The 25425-nt window shown below is 41.8% G+C and overlaps 1 protein-coding gene across 4 annotated transcripts in view; it reads right to left on the bottom strand.

Annotated features, from left to right (window-relative positions):
* STON2 (stonin 2) overlaps positions 1-25425 on the bottom strand; it is a 78616-nt gene that overhangs the window by 14375 nt on the left and 38816 nt on the right. The gene's annotated exons all lie outside the window — the stretch shown is intronic.

Genomic DNA, 25425 nt, shown 5'->3' on the forward strand with positions numbered 1-25425 from the left:
TTTTGGCTTACCTAGTGGGAAGGAGTCTACCAGTCCTTGAATGTCTCTGAAAAATCTTTTGGAGAAGCTGTGATCTAGTCATGTACATTAGGATAAGGAAAAACATATTTTTTACTTGTACTGTGGAAGCTGTCCTTGTCCTGTCAGGACATGGCACTTTTGATCGCTACTTTCCCAGTCTTATGCTCTGCCAAGACACTTCCCACAAGCCTGCATCATACTGTGCTATTTCAATTCCAGCTCTTTATGGAGGAGATAGCTGCAGAGGTAATAAGATGTTTTCAAAATGAGCATAAATTCTCAGAGTTCAGAAATTAAAGGGTTTTCTTCCAATTTTCTTCCCACTGGGCTAATGAAAAAGAGTGCTCCTCAAAATGAGGAGCCAGCATGAAATCATACTCTGTGGCTACCCCACGGATTTGCTCAACGTATGATTCAGCAGTGCTAGCATTTGTGCCTTTTGCTTCTAACAGATATACAGATCCCATGCTTTACACAAATCACCATTCTTCAGTGCATGAGTGTAAAACATAGCACTTTGGTATGGCTGTACATGTGACTGGAGCATATTTTACAGTGTGAACTATAGCAAACCATTTAAGTAATCATTTAAATTGCCACCAGTTCCCAAAACAGATGAGCTTGATTTCCATTCTGCCTCAACCATAACAGACAATTTGAATTTTGATTCCAGTTACCATTTAGAATATGAAAAAGGGAATATTCATGTTAGCCAAAGTCCTGCCAGTAGCTCATGTCTTGGGTAATTTGATTTTCTGAGCCTCTCATCCCAGTTGTATGGAAGTTCACCCAACTTTTGATCTAGGAACAAAACAGATCACGCAACTTCTATGGGTTATTATAATTAAGAATTATATATGAAGCAGAATAATACCAGTTTGTTTTTCAAGCCACAATAATAACAAAGCAATAACAAGAGCAGATAGCTTGTACAGACTATCCATGCATTTCAAAGTGTATTTGAAAAGAAGTGGAATTATCTCAGTTTCTCAGATTTTTTTCTCTACCCTGCCCTTTCTCTCTCAGCATTGCCCCTCTGTAGTCCCTGCTACTGGTTGTAACACTGCGTATAGAGGTAGGTTAATTTTTGCCACAACACTTTAAATGGATTTGTGGGGTAATAAACCAACAAGCCAACTGATTATCAACCATGGTCACTTGGGAGGAATATAGGACTGTTGTCAGAGAATGTAGGGAGGCAACTAGGAAAGCTAAGGCCTCCTTGGAATTTAACCTTGCAAGTCAGGTTAAGGACAATAGAAAGGGCTTTTTCAAATACATAGCCAACAAAACTAATACCAGAGGCAATATAGGCCCACTGCTGAATGAGGTGGGTGCCCTGGTGACAGAGGATTTAAAGAAGGCAGAGGTGCTGAATGCCTTCTTTGCCTCTGTCTTTACTCCTGCAGGATTTCCCCCATGAGCCCCAGTTTCATATAGCCCCAGAAGAAGTCAAGATAAAGGAGGACTTTGCCCAGGTAGATGAGGATTGGGTTAGGGATCAGTTGAGTAATCTGGACATCCATAAATCGATGGGTCCAGATGAAATGCATCCAAGGGTGCTGAGGGAGCTGGCGGAGGTCATTGCTAGTCCACTCTCCATCATCTTCGGTAAGTCATGGGTAACAGGAGAGGTGCCTGAGGACTGGAGGATAGCAAATGTCACTCCAGTCTACAAGAAGGGCAAGAAGGAGGACCCGGGTAACTATAGACCGATCAGCCTCACCTCCATCCCTGGAAAGCTGATGGAACAACTTGTCCTTGGCACTATCTCTAGGCATATCAAGGACATGGGGGTCATCAAGAGCAGTCAAAATGGTTTTACCAAGGGTAAGTCATGTTTGACTAACCTCATAGCCTTCTATGAGGAAATTACTAGGTGGATAGATGATGGTAGAGCGGTAGATGTGGTCTATCTTGATTTCAGTAAAGCATCTGACACTGTCTCCCACAGCATCCTTGTAGATAAGTTGATCAAGTATGGGTTTGGTGATCAGGTAGTGAGGTGGATCAAGAACTGGTTGAAAGGAAGGAGGCAGAGAGTTGTAGTCAATGGGGCAAAATCTCGTTGGAGGCCTGTGACTAGTGGAGTCCCTCAGGGGTCGGTACTGGGACCGGTGTTGTTCAACATCTTCATCAACGACCTGGATGAGGGTACAGAATGTACCCTCAGCAAGTTTGCTGATGACACCAAGCTGGGAGGAGTGGCTGACACACCAGAAGGCTGTGCTGCCATTCAGAGAGACCTAAACAGGCTGGAGACTTGGGCGGGGAAAAACCTGATGAAGTTCAACAAGCGCAAGTGTAGAGTTTTGCATTTGGGGAGGAAAAACGCCATGTACCAGTATAGGTTGGGGGCTGACCTGCTGGAGAGCAGTGTAGGAGAGAGGGACCAGGGGGTCCTGGTGGACAGGAGGATGACCATGAGCCAGCAGTGTGCCCTTGTGGCTAAGAAGGCCAATGGCATCCTGGGGTGCATTAGAAAGGGTGTGGTTAGTCGGTCAAGAGAGGTTCTCCTCCCCCTCTTTTCTGCATTGGTGAGGCCACATCTGGAATATTGTGTCCAGTTCTGGGCCCCTCAGTTCAAGAAGGACAGGGAAGTGCTTGAAAGAGTCCAGCGCAGAGCCACAAAGATGATTAAGGGAGTGGAACATCTCCCTTATGAGGAAAGGCTGAGGGAGCTGGGTCTCTTTAGTTTGGAGAAAAGGAGACTGAGGGGTGACCTCATCAATGTTTACAAATACGTAAAGGGTGAGTGTCAAGAAGATGGAGTTAAGCTTTTTTCAGTGATGACCAGTGATAGGACAAGGAGTAATGGATACAAACTGGAGCACAGGAGGTTTAAGGTGAATATCAGAAAAAAAATTTTTACTGTGAGAGTGACAGAGCACTGGAACAGGCTGCCCAGAGAGGTTGTGGAGTCTTCTTCACTGGAGACATTCAAAATCCACCTGGACGCCTTCCTGTGTGATGTACTCTAGGTGACCCTGCTCTGGCAGGGGGGTTGGACTAGATGATCTTTCGAGGTCCCTTCCAACCCCTAGGATTCTATGATTCTATGACCACACCCTAAATGAGAAAGTAATAAAAAACCCACCAAGAATAATCTGATGTTCTGATCCCAGGTCCACACCGATATGTTGTCTCACGCATTTCCATTACTTACATTAACAAGAATATAAGTCTCTAAAGCAAAGCAAAAGCAATGGAAAGCTGTGGTAAGAGACTCTGTTCTTATGGGATTTCTGGCAAAACATTCTCCATTTCTTTTAAGACTTCTAGAAGTCCTGTGTTGATAAGATCAGGATTTAAGAGCAGACCACCTCTTCCCCATCTGCAATTATAATTTTCCCCTTTCCTGTATCTTAGCTTTTGAATTGCAGAAACCAAATGTGATTCCACAAATAAAGTTTTAACACTTCTGGTAAGTTTGAGAGAGGCAGATAAAAAGGCCACCTTAAGAGTCCATATGAAAAACACCCAGAGATCACCTGACAAAATTTCTTTCTAAACTGAGTAAGTTTTATGAAATAAATTGCTTATTTGATCCATACGCTCAAAAATACAGCAGAAACATTAAGAGAAGATGGCTTTATAAATGTAAGCATTTGATTAATTTTATCAATAAAGTGTTATTTGATTTGGTATGTGGAACTGTCAATTCTTGGAAGTAAAACAATATTTATTTCCAAAACTAACATAAAAAGTACATTATTCTGCTACTAAAGAACTATATTGTTGGGTTTACAGATATTTGAAGAATACAGAGGTGGTTCTAGAAAAGAGAATGACTAATAGCAGGGAAGATAAAAGTAACAATATACTAACACAGCTAAGCATCCAAAGAAAGTTCCTGGGAACAAGATGAAGTAGTGTGTATATCCCAAGAAAAATATTGTCACCTCTGCTGCAAACACAAGTACCACATGGTGAAAAATCTTGACATTGCTAAAGGATAGATCGCACAATGACTTAAGACTTTTCCCTTCTTGACTTTTGAGGAGCTCCTGAACATGGTGAGAATGTTTAAAATGTGAATGTTCTTCAATTTGGCAGCACCCGAGTAGGTCTGGGACAGGACACGTAAGAAAGCAATTCTCTAGATGAATGTTAGGTTTTTTGTTTTACTTCCTGCTTTATTATTTTCAAAATTGTTTCCTACAAAATAAATAAAGACAAGAGCTTGCTGATGGAGTGCCAATAGTCTTCACCTGGAGTGACACCTGACTGAGAAATACTAGATCTGCATAAAAAAAGGAAGAAGTGATCAAAACAATGCACTTGTTTTTTCTGTCTTGACTGATTTTGCTTGCCTAAACAAATTACTTTGATAGGTGTTTACTTTGCAAAATTAAAATAACTTTTAATTGCTTGACCTTGCCAAATTCCAACCTGACAGGTTGCTCCAGCCAGCCAAAACACAGAAGCAGATTCACCACAGACGTAAGGGGGACAGTAGCTCTCTCTCCTTTCCCACTGACACCATCAACATGTGAGTTCTGGGAAAAACAGCCTCAGGCTGCCCACACAACTACGTATCTCTGCATTTATTCCCCCACATAAGTGGTGCCAGCAACCAGCAATGGCCGTATCTTACTACATACATGCCTGAACATTATTGCCAAGTCATTAAATAATTTGGAAACTTAAGTCCCCAGTGAACAATAAAATGCCAACCTGCATTGTAAGCTTTTTTTTTTCATCCACATGCCTCTTAACATTTTGTTGGCTTTGCAAGTGTTCAGTAGCAAAATGGTTAATTAATTCAGTATGATAAACTGGAAAACAACATTGTTATAATGGATATAAACCATCTCACTGTGATCAGCCTCTTGTGACTCACTACAAGGAAAGTAGGGTTTTGGTTCTCTTTATTGTATCATCTTTTCATTTTTCTATTTAAACTATTTGGCCAAAACCACTAGGTAGTATGAGGTTACTTATGCCTGGGGGAAAGGCAGCCATCCAGCTGCTAAAGGACATTGATACTGCAAACTATTGATGACCAAAATTGTACCACAGAAGTAGGAAGATCTAAGAGTGTTAGACAACTTTCAGAAAGAAAGGCAGATAAAGACTTCGACAAATAGATCCGAGCAAACACCTGGATTTTCCAATTTCTGAGTAGTCGTCTATTTCGTCTCTTGACAGAAGTTAGTTCAGAGCTTCATGGTGTGATGGTTTCTATTACCTAAATATATTTATTTGCATTTAATTTAGATAGCTCTAATTTTATCTGCAGTACTTCAGCCTGCAGTACAGACACACCCTTAACATGTTCGCACCTTCCAATGGGGTACTCGTTTCCTTGATGTAGCCAACACCAGCCCTTCAGCTAAAGTAAGCATTGCCATTACCTTGCCTCCTTGTAGGAGGATTATGAGGAGGGGCTAGAAAGCTCCAGGCCCCTTGACCACCAATGCTCAACAGGCTGGAAGGCACATCTGTGCTCCTGCAGATTTTGAGGGTCTCCGCAAGACTTGACGTGGCAGAGATCACTTCTCGCACAATCCTTGTCCTCCTGATGCTGAACACACCACACAGAAAAAAATAACAGCAATCTAGTTCTCCAGTGTGTTGAACTATTAATACGAAAGTTAGGATTTTGTCCCAGTTTAATAGCCAATCCTGTGTTAAGCTGTGACAGATTTTAACTTCATACTTTATGGCACAGATAAGAGACATTACAAAATCATCACAGACCAAGTAACCAGGAGGAGAAGGCACAAAATGAAATACTGAAGTAACTGACCTGACTTCTACAGTTCCCTTTCCTGTTCCTTCTCCTCCCACTTGACAGACTTCTCAGATCATGTTGAATGGATTCATCTCTAGGTAACTTCAGTTGATCGTACTCTGTCATATTTTATCACTACATCTCTTTGAACCTGGGTGTCTAGGCCATGTAAATCAGTGGTCTAATTAAACCTAGTGTAGTTTCATCCCTAATCTACAGTACTAACATAGTCTGTTCCCAGCAGTGGATTTTTGACTACTGAAGTATGATGCCTGTTGCATGGTTAACTATTGCAAATTAATTGCAAGTCCCAAAAGAAGCTTAATTGTCAAAAGAAGTTAAATCATCTGAAGTTAAAAAGAAGTAATACCAGATCTTCCAGCTCTATTTAAAACACAATTCACTTCTTCTATGTTCAATTAACTTAGCCCCATGAGCCTCTAATCTTTGTAAGAACTGCTATATTTTGTTTCAAATGTAAGCCCTCATGCAGGTGCTAAACTGAAGATGAAATACAAGCAAATTATGACTCAGCCCCTCACAGCTAGATTGCAGCAGCCCTCATACTGCAAGGTAACAGTTGAAAAGGACTGTCCCCCATGTACAATCTTAAAGGACCCTAGAAGTTTTTGTGGACTTTGTTCATTTATGCTTTCATGTTTTATTATTATTATTATTATTCTGTATCTACACAAACATGTATGTATGCGAAGGCAGGACTACTGCATTTCAGGCATTTCGTGCTTACTGTGCTTCACTACCCTGAACTATTTGCCTTGTGTCTCCAGTCATGCTGAATCTTGCTGCTTGTAGCAAGAACTGAGCCTGACCTCACCATTAAGAAACTGCTGTCAGACTATCTGTGAGAACAGTGGAAGTTGCAACCATCTATGTAAGATGTTATTTAAGTGCCTTTTCTGTCTCACCTGTTTTCCTTTACTCTATTCAACTGCAGAAACTACTTAAACAAAACTGAAATTCAATCAGAGCCTTGCCATTATTCCTTGACTAAAGAAAATGCTCAAGATAAAATTAGTTTGCAACTTAGAACTTTCCTGCATGATTTAATTTAAAAATACTCAATAGTTTTTAATTGTGTTAAATTTATTGAGTAGTTAAAACTCTGGGTCATGAAAAAAAAATGTTTCTAATGTAGTATGGAATAACAGAAACATTTTAGCAACTCATAATGTACAGTTAATTCCCCCTTTCCTTGTACAGATCTCAGCTATGCTCTATGCTCTTGGCTGGAATTACAGTTTTGTAAGAGTTTCTTACATGTTCTGCAGTCTGTACTGTGCAGTAGGGCAATCAGAATAGATCTGGCCAGTCTTATAAGAAAATCAAGCACCTGTAACACACCATGTGCACAAAACTGGTAAATTAGATTCCTACAGCAGATGTTCGTATTCAGAAAAATATGTTTTTCAAATACACTGCTTAGGTTTTAGTCTGTAAACTCCTAGAAGTTAGTGTACTAATACTCTTAGAATTACAGTCAAGAACAAACACACAGCCTACCCAGCAATCACCAAAACACTGTAGCAAAGTTGAAATGGAAGTGCCTGGTATGCCTGTGTCTCAATATCAATTTATCATTAAACCAGTAGATTCCAAATCAGACATAGTACATATAAGTCTTGGACAAGGTTGTTAGTGTCTTGAAGAAACTGTTAGATCTTCATGTCAGGTAGGAATTACATGGGAATAAGTTAGAGGCAATAAGGAATTTTAAAAGGGAATAAAAATCTCCTAGCTATAGCTAGAAGACACTAAGCACTCTAAGAAAAAGCATTGTTTGTAATTAAAACCTAGCTTTCTTTGATTTTTTTTTTTCAGTATAGAAGGCTACTTTAAAAAGAAATTTAAATAAACACATTTTGTTCTTGTAACATACCTACAAAAAGCAGAGTTCTTCTCTTACATGTTAAAGCAATGGTAGATACTGGGTCCCAAAACTTTTACAAAAAAGCAAGCTTTTTGATTTAAACTCATTTGACAGTCATAGATATAGGAAGCACGACTTTATCCTGAAGATCAGTTCCTGTGCTTTCATTAGCTGGCCAGAAGGTGGTACATAAAGACTGTTCTAATAGAGGAAGTCGTCAAGCTTTTTACAACATTTAGAGAAGACTACGCTTGATCAAATAATTCACCATATATATATGACATAATACTATTGTTTTGTAATTAGGAATCATTTTAGCCAAGTCAACAGATCTCATGTAAGTGATGGAGAAAGCATTAAAACCTAATTGTTTTTCCTTAGAACTTAATTCTATTTAACAAACATATTAATGAAGTAAACATCATTAATGAAGTAAACACAGTTGCTTATGCAGCTAAGCATACCTACGTGATTCATTACAAAGCAACATCGTTTCCATCCCTGAAGACATAACATAGATATGACTGACATATTTTTACTGTGTCATCTAACTTTGTTCTCAGCAAGGTGTGCTCAGTTACCAGGTTACCAAGCCTATGACTACACCCCAGCCTTAATCATTATTACTGCCAGGGGAATACCTGCACTCCCAGTTTGGCTAGGCAAAGCCTGTGTGTGAGGGGACAGAGCAGAGCTGAGAACGTAAAGCCGAACCTGTTCCAACAGAGGGATGGATAAAGAATGACAGGTTCTCTCGAGAACAAATCTCTCTACTTCATCTTTTATCCAGAAGGAGAAAATGGAACAAACGTGAACAACGAAGACATGCACATGACATTTGTCAAAAGCAGTTCCCTTCAAAGTACATTGGACAAGACAAACAAAGTCAGTTTGCCTCTGAAGATACTTTGGACTTTGCTTTTATCCACAGAGGCCTGCTTCCTTCTCTGATTTTAATCAGCAATACATAGAGTGATGTATCCTTCAATAGTGGAACAGCCACTGAGAGGAGAACACAGAGCTCATGAAGAAATAATCTGAGAACAAATAATTAAAGAGAAATACTCCTGCTAGCCCAGGATGTTTCAGGAAGTTCACGATATATGGCAAGCAGAATAAATCTGTAGCAAATCCTACAAATGCAAAGACAATTCCACTCCATCTTGGAGGAGCTGATACTAGCATGTGTTGAACAACCCCTCTTTTACAAAGTAAAGTTACAGAACTCTGTCATACACAGACAATACGTTACTTCATGATGTTGTAATTTTTCGAGAAATATGTAATGGACTGGTAGCAAAAATACAGAGGTTTGCAGACCTCTTAAATTTTGTCTTCAGTGCTTGAGATAGCATCATGTGGATTAAGTCTGACAATTGCAGTGCCCGTCTGTAGGTGGTAATGTGCTGGCGACTGGATCCTCTCAGAATTTGGGATCATATTAAGTAGCATAAATTTTGAGTGCAAAGCAACACACTGTGGCCTCATGCATCAAGTTATGGACCCAAAAGACAGCTGCAGTGCATGGGGGTCTGGCTCTGTCGAATAAATGCAAGACGTTCCCACAGCTAAAGGAAAATTGCAAGCAGGAGACAATAATATGTTTGAAACACTCTGGGTTTGCTTACTGCCAGTCCATCAGTTCAGAAAATCTACTGGTAGTGACCACAAATAGTAACACCAGCTGATGACAACTTTGTAGTCAGTGCAAAATAACTGCCTGTTCTCTGATTTCTAGATGGGCAGTTCCTCCATTACTGAAGCTAGCATTACCCCAACTATTTGCTCAGTCTTGTGCTGTGTGTAGCTAAAAAAGACAAGTCAGAACACAGGGATGTCAAATAAGCCTGTACCAATGCTCAATTCACTGCTTTCAAAAATAAAACAGTGATGTCCATCTCTGCTCATCATTTAGAAAGAGGCAGGAGAACAAATATCAGGGAAAGAAGGAACGTGTTTTGCTTGATGACTGACACAAAAAGGTACAAAATTAAAATGTATATTGATAAACAAAGATTTAAAGATAAAAAGGTGATGGTAAAGGAGGAGAAAAAACAGACATTTGTTAACTTTACATCTTCAAAATGCACTATTGCCAACAATTTCAGAAACCCCAAATTTAAAAATAGTAGCACTAGCTTCCCCATTCCTGCACTCAAGGCATTTCCCAAGATCAAGTTTTATATCATATCAAGTCAGCATCTCACATTCTGTTTGCCAGATCTGTCTGCATATCTCAGGTTATCTGGGCAAGAGGTAATATCTTATTTATACACTACTTTTACCCCGAGCAATAGTAAGATGATTTACAAGTTATGCCACTGCTGTTATTTAAAAAAGCACAATGACCCATTTCCCATTTCCTAATGTAAGGCTCAGCAGAAACTTATATTTCAGATACGTATTTTAATAATTTAGTTACCTGATGAACTGTAAAGACAGATTTGTTCCATAGACAACACAGCTGATACACTTATAAATTATGGAAGTTAACAGTGCTCCACTTTTCCCTGAAGCTTATGCTAATACTTTTCCCACTGTAGCTTGTTATGCAAATATTTTCTGTTTACAGTGCAGAGAAGATCGTGTAACTACATAAGGGTAGCCAGTTTGGCCAGTCTTGACTCAAAGCATATGGGAGCTCCAGGCTAGAGTGAAGTTTTATGAATTAACAGGTGAGATGCTCAATGCAAAGATGAGAATAGCTACAATAAAGCCATGTATAAGAAAATTTCAGGGTTTTTTTAATTGCTGGAGAGATTTTTGGCACACAACACAAAGGACTGAAGGAGACTAGTTTAATAGTGTGAGAAAACAGAAAGGATAGCTTGATCTAGGTCTAACCCCTGACCTATGTAAGTATCACTGAGAGTGCACCTGCCAACGCAACACCCTCGCCCTCAAGAAATAAAGATAATTACTGGTGCTCACAAAGCAGCATGATGCAAAGCATATGACATAGAAATGGTCTGCAAAATCTTAGGTGATAATCTGAACTGTGTGATTGTCTAAGTGACCTTCAGCTAGCAATTTATGCCCTCTGCTGCTCAAGTTTCCTCTCTGTAAAAAAGCAGAAATACTGATGTAATGGGAAGTGTTAATGGCTGTTGTCAAGTGCATCAAGGCCATTACAGGTCATGAGAAAGCTTTTGGGCTTTCTAGGGACTGTGCAGGCTAAATGGAATAAGCAAGGGAGCTCCTGTAGGGAATAAAATGATTGGAGACAGCAGAAGGTGTGGCTCTCGGCTAAGCAAAATTTAACTCATGTGTGACAAGGAACTTCCTTGTGCACTGGCTGATTCCAAGTATAGGTATCCGTATGAGTACAAAGAGAGAAGTGGAGAAGCTGCAGTAAACAGCTAGGACTGGATGCTGAAGTACAGGACTGGCTACGAACTGCAAGGAGAAATGCTGGGCACTTGCTTTACCGTTTGTTCCTCCCATATGCTGAGAAACTGTTCACATTATTTACAAGCAAGAAGAATTCAACTAAATACATTGAAGGTAAGCCAAAAAGGCCTCTAGTACCAGCCAGCAATACTTCTGCCTGAGATCTACGTATGACACATACTGATTTTCTAAAAAGAGTGAATGGCATGATTCCCTTTGCCAAGACTGACCTGATACTAACTGGGGGCAAAACTGATGATACACAGGAAGAATGTATCCCTCCCAGCTCTCAATGAAAACTCTCATATTAATCAATGATTTAAAATTCAGTTATTTTAAATGCATCTGCTTTGAACAGTGTTGTAACACTAAAAATTATGATCTGGGAGACACGATCTTATACAAAAACAAAATACAGAAAATACCATTATTATTTTGTTAGGAAAAAACAAAGTACTTAATGCCTGATTTTTCTTCAAATAAATAGTAAGGACAGGAACAAAGAAAGGCCTGAGACACTGAGATCAAGTAGTAAGGTGGTCTGGGGAACAATTTTAAGATGGAATGAGATTTGGAAATTTTTCCAGGAGTATAAGATGAGCATGGGGCTCATCTTGGGATTGTAAGGCCATGAAGACTATTTATACCTGTTCTTCTAAACTGTACACCAGAAAGACTTAAGTGCTTTCTTAAGTATAAATTGGGATGACAAAAGTAGGTAGCTGAGAGTCCAAACAAGAAAAGCTTTGCATTGTGTGCAAATACTGTGGGAAACCCTGTAGTTTCCAAAAAGTTACCAAGATCTTGGAAATCAAACTCCTGCCGCAATAGACACTGAAACATGCTTGTTAGAGTCAGATAGGCACCACTTGACCCTGGAAATAAAATTTGTCTTCAAAATACAAATTGTGCTGTTGCTAACATGGTTTCAGGGTTGAGTAAGGGTGCTGCACCACTGGTTTTCACCTCTCAAGGCCTTTAAAGCTGTGGTTTGGATACATGCTGAGGAAGATGGTTTAGGGAGACAGGACCTAAGAAGAAGAAGTATTTCCACTGGTGTTAACCTAACTTCAGCCTCCTTTACAGTGACGCTCTTCTCAGTTTTTGCCCATCCAGGAAAGCTATAGTGATATTACAAGGGCTGTCCTGGATAATGTTTATAAAAGTACATCTGTACTGGCAGAGTTTGCGCCTGCCCTGGCAGCCTCACTAGCATAATCATGCAAATACACATAACAACTCCAGCCAACTTTGGAAACTAACTGAGCTGACCCAGCTCACCCTTCGTATGCACATAATGAAAGGAGTCCCAAGGATGGCAGAAGACAAAAAAGTTATCAGCACGTTCATCCACATATATTTTAGTTAACTGCTCCTGCTCTACGGCCCTCTGACCCAGTCTCCAAGCCTTGTTATCATCCCATGGTGCTATCAGCACCTCATCTCCAACCCCACAGCAGCTGCTGACCAGCCCAGGAGGCTGTTATGAGGGAATGGCTTGTTTTACAATGTATTGCTCTGATTGATGAGGCCATTGCCCCCTTTCCACACTCATCTGTTCCAGGTCTAGGACTCCCTTAGGGCAGCCCTTCCTCTAGCCCAGGCTCCCACCATAAAAGCCCAGCTGTTGTGCAGCTACTCACAATTACAGGAAATCAACAGAACCAAATACTGGGCTGTTATCTATCTTATGTAATTTAGAGTTTTGTTTTTCCTTTGCATGTGTGTGTGGAGCCACCACGGTACAGAGGATTATTCAAGGTCACTCCACAGAAGCAGCCAAACAGAAATGATCCAACAAGCCATTTCTTCCTCTCTCCCTTGGGCCACACTGATGTGGTTACAGTGAACAGAAAGGCATGGGCCTCACTCTTAAAACGTGAGAGTTGGACCAAAAGAGACCCACACATGAAGAATGGAAAGAAGTGTCTCATGATGTTATCACAGTGCTCTCTGGTGAGAAGCAAAGAGTAAACCCATGCTTCCTTCCTCTCTCCACAGAGTGTAACTTCCCATCTTTCCATCTCTAGCGGGCATCTTCCCTCCAAGCTACTATTTTGCTTGAGGGCAAAACAAAGGGCACACTGGGCCCAAATTCCCTTATAATAGTCCTGCATAACTTCTCAGACACACTGATTTGTTTTCTTGCTGTGAAGTTTTAGCTCCCTCCATTACCGCCTAGTCTTATCTTTGTCTCCTCTTTGTTCCCCAAATGATGCTCCTCATTTTTTGACTGGGGTGCAGAGAAGGGATTCAGCTTGTGGCTTTGCCAGGTAATCTGTTTTTCTTTGTAATACAGATAAAAAGAGTGGAAAACATTAATAAAATCCTGTGGAGAAGAGACCTCAAATGTCAGCCATCTCAGTTACTGAGCCCCTTGTATACATATATTTGTGTATACAAACATGCATATATATACACAAGAGAGTAAGCTGTCAGCTTTAAAGGATTGAAGAAAGAATCCTGAAAATTTCTGTCCTAGGATAGCAGTTATTAGGATTTAGGCAGAGTACAGGGGCCAGATGGGACAGGGCTCTGACACTGCTAGGGCAATCAATCTCTGTACAAAATACATCACAGAAAAATAAGTCAAACTGCATTCTAGAACTTCTGCATTCTTCTTTGTTCTTGGATAAGACCTAGCAGGTCTTCAGGGTACAGGAAACAATTAGAGGAAAAAAGATAGGCAAAAAGATAGGAAACCTTATTGCCTGTTTCACCAAACCATGTAGCTGCTTTGGTGGCAGCTGAAAGACAAGAACTGAGCACAGAATGTGACCGATGTGAAGGAAAACAACATGGGCCCCACAGCTGCTGTGCCCTGTAAACAAAGCATGGCTTTCTGAAGGGCCATGTGAGATTTTGCAGAAGAGCCCTGAAAGAACCGAGGTCTGCCTGAAACAAGAGGGATTAGAGAAATGAGGAACACAGGATAATAAGATACCATGAGGATACTGAGCTTAAAAAGAAAGGTACCCAGACTATAAAATGAAAAAATAATTATTAATGTATTCCCATAAAGAGATCCAATGGACATTCACGAAATGAATGGGTAACAAACACTTAACAGGTAACCGAAGTACTCTAAACCACTGTTTTATTATCCAGTGGCACAGGCTAGTGTAGGAGACATGAATTGTGTAAGAACAGTGCTATGGACAAGAATGCCTCAGTTCACTCGTTAGTGTTATATATTAACGTTTCAAGAAATAAGCTGATCACTTCCTAGGAAAAGTGTTTTTTTTTCTTCATGGGATGAGGTTGCAGAATTGTTTCAGTATATTATGGAAAGGGAGCAGGGGGGTGGGAAGGGAAATTTTTCTTCTCACTGGCTTATTTAGGTATGGTGGATAAAGTACTTAGAGAGTGTCAGAAATAAATGTTAGATGAAAATGTACCAGCAGCAGACTTCTACTGGGTTAGTGAGTCTAGAAGAAATATCTAAAGGGGTTTAGGAACATGATGTAATCTGATTTTTGGCACTGCGCCTCCCCAATTTGCAGGTTTGTAGCACACATGTAGGTCATGTCAAGGTCAAATGATGAAAACTAAAAGGCCAGTCATGTGGACAAGTACATGCACCTTGTGAAAAACTTTACATTTAACATCTCATGTGAAATGGCATTTCTTGTAGTATTTGTTGAGGAACACAGGTATGAGTGCTTACAGTAATGAATAAGAATTCTGCCATCGCTCTGGCTTAATGAAAGCGTCTTTCTGCTTGGGACAAGGACAAAGATTGTGCTGGAAGGGAGTGTGTTTATCTGAACCAGAACTTTAATGTTCTAGAAATGCTGACAGCTTGGAAGATTAAACCCTGTATTTACTAACTCAGCAGTATCCTCCCCCTAAAGTTTCCCCATCATCTGTGCATAAGGGGGCAACACTAGAAAACAAGATATATACTTGACATGTGGCAAAATCTGTGCCTGAGCTCAAATCTGCTGATGATTTTGGGTATGAAAGCTGGTTCACCCATAAAGCAAATTTAAACCAAACTCTTTCATTACAGGATCTGCGCAGCTGTCAGCAGCCCGAGTATGCTGGGTAAAAACTGTGCCACAATGTCCACTGGGTGAGCCAGTCTACTTGTAAATAGTTTAATGAGGCATCAGGAAGCAATTACTGAATCCTAGCAAAACTTAATTATGCTCCCTCTCCTTCTTTATGAAGTATCATTTAGGAGAAGCTAGAATAATTTTTCTCCTCTTTCCACAATAGTTAAAACATGAATTAAGGGGATTTTTTTTTCCCCTTTGAACTTTTAGCCCTGTTTAGTCTCTTCTTTCTGCCAGGCCTTTTGTCTTCGTGGATGAGGCTGCTTCGCGGGAAGCTGATGGAAAAGACAACTGTCCGGCAGACAATAAAGCTGTCTGCAAACCAGACATTTCTGAATGGAGGCAGGGATGGCTGAGACAGAGGCATTCCCGACCTGTTGCTATAGCAGCGGGGTGAACTGGCAGGACCAACGGCTGCCCCCCACCATCGGGGCTGCCTCCCACCCCCCATCGGGGCTGCCCCACCGCCTGGCCACGGGCTATGCGCAGCCATTAGTGAATGGGAAGAAATGTTAACCCCTGCTTGTCCTCTGCCAGCCGCGATGGCCGCAGGATTGCTGTGCTGGCGATAGATGGTGTCCCCTCTGGATGAGAAAAGCAGCGGAGCCGGCAGATGTGAAGCTGTTGGTGCACAATGGGTGCTTCCATGGAAGGTGTTCATTCCTCCGGAGTATTTGCTTCTACAGACAACCCTTGGCGCTAACTGCAGAATTGGAAATAGATCGAAATACCAAGTACCAAACAGATTTAAAAAGTAGCATGCCTGGAACTGGCATCCTTCTGGGTCCACCAGAAATAGTGGAGAAAACACTGCATGTCCTTGGTTGCAGAAATTTTCTAGGAAGCTCTGGCTGGTCAGGGATGCTGAGTGGTGGTTTTGCAGATTTAACATACAGCAAAAACTAATCCTTCATATTTTGTCTCTTTCTCCTGCACAGTGTGCTACAGTGTCAACCATTAGCAAGTCATTTAATGGAAGTGGCTAACACCTCCCGAGCACAAAGAATAAATATAGATAGCATTGGTAGCATTATTTTTAAATTCAAGGTAGTGTTTAATAGGAGGGTAGTTACTGGAATCCTGTATGCTTTAACTAACTTTTTTGGCTCTCAGCATCAAGTCTCTCTGTAGGTACACGCAGCTCTAGAGTATGCAGATTTATGTAGTTTACACCTAAGACTTGCTGTCCAAACTGAAAACTTCTGCTTGCTTTTGTGATAGGGCAGGCATTTTACTTATGATCTTTGATGGGGGGAAAAAAAAAAAAAAGAAGAAAAGAAAAAAGATCAATTGTTATCCTCCTGTTTTTCTTCTTATTCACTGTACTGCCCATGTACAGCAACAGAGGGAACAACATCCCACAGACAAAGCAATTCCCTTTCCAGCCAAGAGCAGCCTTAATTCTGATTCAGTTGGAAGAACAAGGATCCTGCCTGCTGCAGCTGTCTATTCCAACAGTTTGTAAAGTACATTCATGTAAGTACACCAAAATCTGAGTGTTTTTTCATTGCCTTTTTGGCCTCCAAAGCAGACTGAAAATCTCTTGAGAACAGGAGCTCTCATAAGAGTATCTGAACTTCAGGTCAGGACAGAAAGTGTCCTGGATCAGCATTCCTGACAACATTTCAATAGTTCTCTGTTGGTCCCAGCTGGAACCTGTACATGCTGAGGCAGCTGCAAAACAGACAATAAGCTAAGCTTAACTGAACAGCTTCCAGCCTTGGAAAAGCTCTGGAGTTTGGCTTAAGTTTGGGAAGGAGAAAGTTCAGGTTGATTCTTTTCATCGACACAACTTCATTCATTTCCTAGCAAGGGACCACCTGGAAAGGGGATCACCCTTGGATGGCCAGATGCCAAGCCGATTTCACTACTCTGTGAAGATTCTCCTTGGCTGGCTTGGCTGCCTGCACTCTGCATGATGCAGCAGATAAAAGACACATAAAGCAGAACTCCTGTATTCTGTGAGCAGCAATTTTGCTACAGAGACACAGGGGAGCCTGTCTTGCTACACTGAGCCAGTAGGAGACACTTCTATATAGAAGTAATTCTGTACATCTCATTAACTGTCATCTACAAAAGTGTTTTACCCTGAATGGTGTGTTTGATAGTACGTACCTTGGGCTAAAGTGCATAGATTTCACTTAGGTAAAAAGGATCAGAGGAAAGTAGGGCAAAGTTATAGGATGGAAGGCATCTTTAGAAGCAGTGATTCTGGAAAATATCTGAATACTACCTTTGGTACAGTCCTGAGCCTAGAAGAACTAATAGGACTTAGGAAGAGATAAACATGAAAGCAGAAGGGAAATCATTTCACTTGCATATGTAACATGGCCTGGTTCCTGGTGGATCACTATGACCTAATCTTTCATCCCGAATTCTGGGATGTAGAGAAACTGATGAGGGTTCAAAAAAGATCCACAACTACAATGGAATAAAAACCCTACCACACAGCAAAAGACAAAAGTTCAATGTATTTAACCTGCTCCACAGAAGACTCAGGAACAATAAGTCTGTAAGAACTTCCACAGAAAATCAGAGAGGAAAAATTGCTGTGATCTAATATGTGATAGTTGGAAAGCAACATGGAGAACTGAGATCAAGAATCATGCAGTTTTAATAGCAAGAGCTATTGACCATCGAACTGATCTACCAAAAACTCTGCACAGCGAAGTCTCAATGTCACAGGAGTGCTTAAGGCAGGTAAGACTATTCTACTTTTCACAGGAAATAAGTCAGATAAGTGCTATGGTTTATGATATGCAGAAGCTCCAGCTACACGATCACTTTAAAGCCTTCTGACCTTTTAATCTGCATGGGAAAAAAATACTGTAATGGTTATTTAAGTAGCTCCATCTCACTTCCCTGTTGCGTGATGAATTTAGAAATAGCTGAATGAAATTTAGTACTGCTCCCTCAGAGAAAACATTAATGTAACAAGATTAAGTATGGAAAGCTGATGTTGAACTGAGCATTTTGGAATGGGCTGTAAGAAACAGAAAGTAAAAGTTACAGAGAAAGCCGCACCAGCATTCAGGAGGCCAAATATACCTATCTGTGAGGTTGTCCTCACACAATCTGATCTCAAAAGTGCTGAGACACACATGCTCCTAAACATAATGATACTGTAGTACAAATAGCTGTTTAAAAATAAGAGGAAGAAAAAAAGGAGTTGCATAAAATTATCCTTTCTTACAGATCACAACATAGCTGAAAATTGCTTTTAGCACTTCAGAACACGGTTCCAAATGTATGCTTATGTGTAAACCCAGCTGCTTATTCCTGTGTACACGAGGGCAAAGCATTTCTTGTGTTTTCAACAAATACTGCAGCACTGAAGTACCCTAACAATGCAGCGCTTTAAGAATCTGAATGGCTCACTCACCCACTGAAATTCTATACAGAGGAGCTCAGAGCTGTTTATCTCACAGCAAAACCTGCTTTCAAACCTTCCCTTGAACATCTCAGCAGTCACAGACACAGATTTCCATTACCCCTTCAGCAATATTTGGAGAAAATGAACATAACTATTTTTGCATGTTTCAGTTCATCTTCTTATACTACAGACAAGCTTTTATCAAGAAGGAAACAGCCTACTTTTCCTCTGTCCGATCAGAAAAGAAATAACCTCCCACAAAAGTTCATGAACCAAACGGCCCTCCCTCCTCCCCCACATCCTCCTCGGCTTTAAAACACAGGAGAGTTTGTACCAGTGCAGCAGGCACTATACATAAGGCACAGGAGGTCATTAAATGCTGATTTAGTTGTATATATACAACTTGCAATCCCCTTTTTAATCACTTGTTCCCAGAGGACCAAAAGTCCTCGGCCTCATCCTACCGGTATTCACAGCATCAAACTTTTCCTGTAAAGAAAACTTTCCCAAGTCACTACTATGATGTTAGCGGTTCTCTTGGACTTCATGGGTGGAGACGCTTCTTCCAAGCCTTCTCTCTGTAGTTCAACCATCAGCCATCCTTCCATCTACCCACCCAGGCACTTACCGGCCCCTGCTGCTCTAGTACCTTTCTTCTGAATGAAGTTTATACGCTCCTCCTCCCACCGCTACAAAATACCTAAATCCAGCCGGCTCACATGAACGGATTCTCTCCTTGCTGCACTTACCCGCGGCTCAGACAACTTCAGCTGCGCGGTGCCAGCGCGGGTCCCACCGGCCGGCCCTGCCTGCCCGTGTCCATGGCTGCCTGCCGTGGGAGCCGGCGGGGAGGTATGCGCCCTGCGTGCTGCAGCAGGAGCCCTGGCTCCACGCCTGCCAATCGGCCTCTTTCCAACGGGTAGGCAGGGCGGAGAGATGAAAAAATGTGCAGGTTACGTTCCGATCTGGCACACCCAGAAAAGCAGGAGCTGGAAGAGGGGCAGAAAGGCTGAGAGCGGCAGGGTGAACGGGTGCAAAACTTCACGTTAAACACTGCCAAATGTTTTCTTTTTATCTCTTTCGTAGAAAAGCTACCTTTTTTTAAGGGCAAGACTAAACCAAACCAAGCCCAAAAGTATTTCAACTGATCACCTTGCAAGAAGTACAGCAGGCTGCTCCCTGTGTCAGCAGCTGAATCACCGCTTCCAGTTAACTCTTCAGACACTGGCTGGTTTTAGGACTGGGATTTTCTTTAGTGCTCTCAGGTGAACTGTTCTGGATTTACTCCAGATTGGGTAAATATGGGGATAACTTTTAAATGCAGAGTACTTACCACATTTGAAAAAAGTCAGTCGGTCAGTCAGTCATTTTTAATCTCTACTTTTGCACCTCCTTGAAAATATTTTCCCATGTTTCTGTCAAATTGGAGAGCGGTTTCTGATCACTAGAAGTACATGGGATTCACATGCAGTCTTGCAGAAGGAAAATGAAAGGCATGAAAATCCTGTTTCTAAAGACCAAACAAGACAAATGTATGACAGGGATGACAGGATATGTCTGTTTGTGAGAGCAGAAGATTAGACTTCATGATCCAGAAAGTTCTTGCCAGTTCTTTGCATAAGAAACGAATGAATGAAAGAAACCTACTCTATGTACACCAAACAGCCAGGTACACCAACACACACCAACACAGAGTGTTCCACCTGTCAAATACACCTCTAGGTCTTGTGACATCTCCCATTTTAGCCTACATCGTCTCTGTCCTTGTCCTCACCCCAAGCAGCTGGGATATAAGACTAAAAAAACACAAGGACAATCTGTCAGTGCCTTTGAGGAACAGACAGCATCCTTCCGCTCCGTTGTGACATTTATAGGGTTTACTCAGGTTCTTCTCATTTCCCCTTAGTGGTTACTATGGAGAGACAAAACGTATTTGGGATTTTAACACACAAAGGAAAACAAATTGTTTGAAGGCAAGGTTATACGGATAATTTGGACACCATGCCAGAAAATATCTGGCTTACAAATTATTTACTGACTTTATGTTTAGCCATTAAAATAAATCAGTATAGAAATTATTTTAAGTACACTGAATTAACTGCAGAAACAGTGGAGCATGACAGCATGCACAATCAAAAAGAAAAGACCAAGCTACAACTTCTGGGTTTTGGTCTAATAGTAACTGTAAATTAAATTATGAAGGGAGGACAAGATGATGGAATGAATGAGTACATGATCAAGTACTGTAGAGTGTGTGTTGTACAGGAATCGGTCTGGTGGGAAAGACGCAGAGTAGCATGCAGCAAAGGTGGTGCCTGTCAGCCTGCAGCAGAGACACAACTGCCTTACTAATGGGGTACATTTGTGTGGGAAGGCGACACAGCAGAATCCGTGGTTAGATGCCTTTCCTCAAGAAAAAAAACAAAACAACACAACAAAACAAAGTAAGAGTACCTCCCTTTGTGCCAATCTCTCCATCTAGGTTTTTTCAAATTTGAGCCTATACTACTCATCTATAACTAGATAATTAATGGCAGAGCTGGAACATTTGTTTTCTAATACCCCTGGGCCTGCCAACCATAAAGCTATCCCTTAGGAAACACTGTCACTGCTCATTTCCCTCTTGCACCTTGTCGTAACAACTTTACAAAGCAGATAGGGCTTTCTCTGTCAGTGTAAGAAAAAGCACTTTTTGTTTCACAGAGGCTAAAAATTCCCAGGCTTGTAGCAAGTTGAGGCTAAGGCAGAATGAGATGGAGAAATTAGCCCAAGGACAAACAGCTTGAACAAAAATTGTAAAGGTGTGAGGCTTGAACAAATGTGCTGGCTGGAAAAGCTGAAAACTCAGACCTGCTCTTGTGACTGTCTGGATGAACAATTATCTTTTTCTCATTTTATCCTTCCTCTCCTCAGCCAAGTAAAACCTTTATGTAGATAATTTTGTCTGCTGCTCTGTTGCCTCGATCTTTTTGTGTGAAACAGCAATGTAAGATGAGCAGGGAGATGAAGTCATCTTCCCCTAGACTCCTCCTTTTGTTTCTTTTTCCCAATTAAAGTTCATAATTAATCTGGCCACCATGACAGAGCACTGCATGGGGTGCTGAGATGTCATGGACATACTGAAGCAAACTTGTTTCTCAGGGAACAGTGTTTTTTTCCTCGCATGGTATTTAGTCTCTTGACCCTTTGTCTGATAAAAAAAAAACTTTTAAGATGTGCACTGCAATTAACTCAAATTAGGAGTGGAATCAGATGTGTGGAAAAAAAAGATCTGTTTTCCAAAAAGTACATGTAGTGAAGTGCTGTTAATATCTCCAAGCTGAACACCTCAAAGACTGTCAAAAGCCTTTGTAAAAAATCATATAGATAAACTCACTCCAAAATGCCTGTTAGGGTGGTGACTCAGGCTTTCTGCTTCGCTGTGGGAAATTTAGGTTCAACTCTAATCTTGTTTCACAAGAGGTGACATTGAGCTCCATGTTCTTCATCCTAGAGAAGGTTCCTATCTGCCCTGGTGTTGCCAATTTGGGCCCAGTCTGTCAAAACCCCACCCTGGGCCTTGGTGAAAGTCCTGTCAAAACCAATATGAACACAAAACTTTTCCAATAACCCCTGCAGGAAAACTAAAAACATCTGATCAATATCGGGTGTCTAGTTCACTCCTTGCAAGATTTTCGTTTTAAAGTTTGACACTTCTTTGGCAGATACTGTTGTAGACAGCTAACCAGGGGATCTTGTACTCTTACTGTTGACAGCTTAATGGATCTCATTGCAGGACAAATCGCTGAAGAGTACCTAAGCTGTCCCAGCTACCCACGACAAGGTCTATTTTTCATCACATCTCACCTGTTTTTATTCATATTCATCCTTACAAAATAGGAAACCTGGATGAAAGTCTGTTTCAACCTTGTTTCTTGAGGCATTTGCAGCATAGATAATAGATAAGGACTTGCTCTTAAGCACTATCTTGTCCCTGCTGGCCTGTGTTCATCCTGCAGCAGTTAAGAGAGAGAAAGAACCAAGCCCAGCCTGTACAATTTAGCTGAACATGATCCCATGTCAGACACATTTGGATTGTATTTATATTTTTTCTTGCAACCAACAGCTTCTGAACAGGCACCATCCCAGGATCCTTCTCTTGGGAGGAAAAGATGGCAAAATCAAAGCTCGGTGGTCCAGGATGGATTTATGGAGTACCATCCTGGCAGGACAAAGTGTTTTAGGATGGGATACATTCAAAGCAAATAAAGCACACAAGGAATGAAAGGCATCAAGATACACTGCGAGGAAAGATTAACTGAAAATCCTCAACCATATAACACATGGCTCAATCCAGGCACTAGTCAGAGCTAAATTCAGCTTCTCATGACTGAAAATAGGAATAGCCAAATCCACTAATATCCAGGGGCTCTATGAGCAAGGTCTCAGACAGGTTACTGCTTGTTATACGTTCCCACATAGTTGAAACAGTGTTTTGCCAATAAGCGTCTAAGATCTGTGAGAAGAAGAGTGTGTAGAGAGGTTCACAGGCCACAGACCACTGCCCAGCTGGCCCAGTTCTCATGCTGGAAACTCAAAGAGATGCCTCCTTCACCCCCAATGGTGTCCTAATGGCGCCCACCATTCAAATCCATGCCAGCCTTGCTGTGCTTAGAAATGGATCCTTTTGGATACATCTCCTATCACATGTAACCACGCCCTTCTCTGAATCTGAGCTGCAGGCAGAAGTTCAGTCCCCCACAAAGACAAGGCTGGTTCCGAAGAGTGTGAGAATGTTATTTTCCTCATACACTGGTTGGATGTCACCTGACAGAAAATGGTTCTCCTAATGCTGTGTAACAATCTGTGCTGCAGGCTGAGAAGACCTGGATTCGTGCTGGCAATCTGCTAGGAAATGAAATAGACCAAAGGAATTCTTATGAATGTCTAGAACAAGGCTATAATGATGACAAAGTAGAGTGCATTTGGATCAGGGTCAGGGACAAGGCCAACAAAGCTGTCTGCTATAGACTTCCCAACCAGGGCAGTGAGGTGGATAAACTGTTCTTAAGTATCTGGGTGAAATCTCATGGTTGTTTGCCCTGGTTCCTGTGGGGGACTCCAACTTCCCTGATGTCTGCTGGAACTGCAACACAGCAGAGAAGGAACAGTCCTGGAGGTTCCTGGAATGTGTCAAAGATAACTTCCTGACACAGCTGGTAAGTGAACCAACCAGGCAAGGTGCCCTGCTAGACCTGCTCTTTGTGAACAGGGAAGAGTTGACAGATGTGATGATTGGAGGTTGTCTAGGGCACAGCGACCACAAACTGTTAAGAGTTCTCTATTCTTAGAGATGCTGGGGGGTGGCGGGCAGCAAAACTGCCACCCTAGACTTCCAAAGGGCCAAGTTTACCTTGTTCAACACCCTGACTGCCAGAATTCCTTGGGAATCTGTTCTGAAGGGTACAGAAGTCCAGGAAGGCTGGACGCTCTTCAAGAAGGAAGTCTTGAAGGCACAGGAGCAGGCCATCCCCATGTGCTGTAAGGCGAGCCAGCAGCATAGAAGACCAGTCTGGTTGAACAGGGAGCTTTGGCTGGTGCTCAGGGAGAAAAAGAGAATATATGGCCTTTGGAGGAATGGGCAGGCCACTCACAACTACAAAAATGCTATGAGGCTGTACAGGGAGAGGACTGGAAGGTCCAAAGCCCAGATATAAATTATCTGGCCTCCATGGTAAAGGACAAAAAGCAAAGCTTCTATAAATATATAAACAACAAAAGACCAGGGAGACCCTCCATCCCTTATTAGATGCAGGAGGAAACATGGTGATGAACGATGAGGAAAAGGCTGAGGTGCTTAATGACTTATTTGCCTCAGTCCTTACTAACAGGACCAGTTATGTTGAGGGAATCCAACTCCCTAAGCTAGGTGACAGTCAATCAGCACCCCCAGGTCCCTCTCTGCTGTGCAGCTCTCCAGCCACTCCTCCCCAAACCTGTAGCCCTGCTGGGTGGTGTTGTGGCCAAAGTGCAGGATTATGCAGCTGTGAAAGACCCTGGCACCAGGAGAGGTGGCTGTTCCCGAGGCAACCCATGACTCTGTGGGAAGCCCACACTGGAGCAGCTTGCTCCTGACCTCATGGGAAGGACTCATGAAGTAGAGGTTGGTGGAGGACCCTTTCCCATGGGAGGGACCCTGTGGGGAAGCAGGAAAGGACTGTAAGGAATCCTTCTTCCTGAGGTGAAAGGAGCAGCAGGACCACCAGCCTGTGAACTGACTCTAAACCCCATCCCCTGTCCCCCTGTGCTGCTGGGGGGAAGGAGGGAGAGAAATGAGAAATCAGGAACAAAGTAATTTGGGTCTGGGAAGAAGACAGGAGTGGGGGTAACTTATACAAGGAGTGCTCTTTGTGTTGTCTGTGTCCTGTGTGCATTTGATTAGTGTGAAATTAAATTCACAGAACAGTTGAGTCTGTTTTGCCCGTGATCTTAATTGGTGAAGAACCCTCCTTGCCCTTTGTCTCAACCCATGAGCTGCTAAGTTGGCCTTTCCCCTTTCCATCCCAGTGTGTGTCTGTGGAGGGAGGGGGAGTTGGGTGAGCAGCCATGTGGCTGGTTCTTTGTTGTTGTGTTAGGCCCAAACCATGACAGGGATGCTCAGAAAAAAAAAAAAAACAACAAAACTATTTGCAACAAAAACCCATGAGTTTGATTTCTGTTTGATGTCCTGAAAGAATCTACAAATAAAGAGCATGTAGACATGCACATGCACACATATTAATAGACACATAGAAAGAGGGAGCACTCTGGCTCACCTGCTGCATATTTCCTCTGCCCTGTGACTTTAAGGCACATAAAAGGGAAAGACTTCAACCAGTGCCTGGGGGAAGAAATCTGAAATCTTAACTCCTTACTGTAATGAATGGGCATCATACCACTCCATCCACTGCAGTAACACCAAAGGGAACAGATACCTAAT

The sequence above is a fragment of the Apus apus genome, chromosome 5, assembly GCF_020740795.1.
Source record: "Apus apus isolate bApuApu2 chromosome 5, bApuApu2.pri.cur, whole genome shotgun sequence".
In the NCBI taxonomy this organism is placed as follows: Eukaryota; Metazoa; Chordata; class Aves; order Apodiformes; family Apodidae; genus Apus; species Apus apus.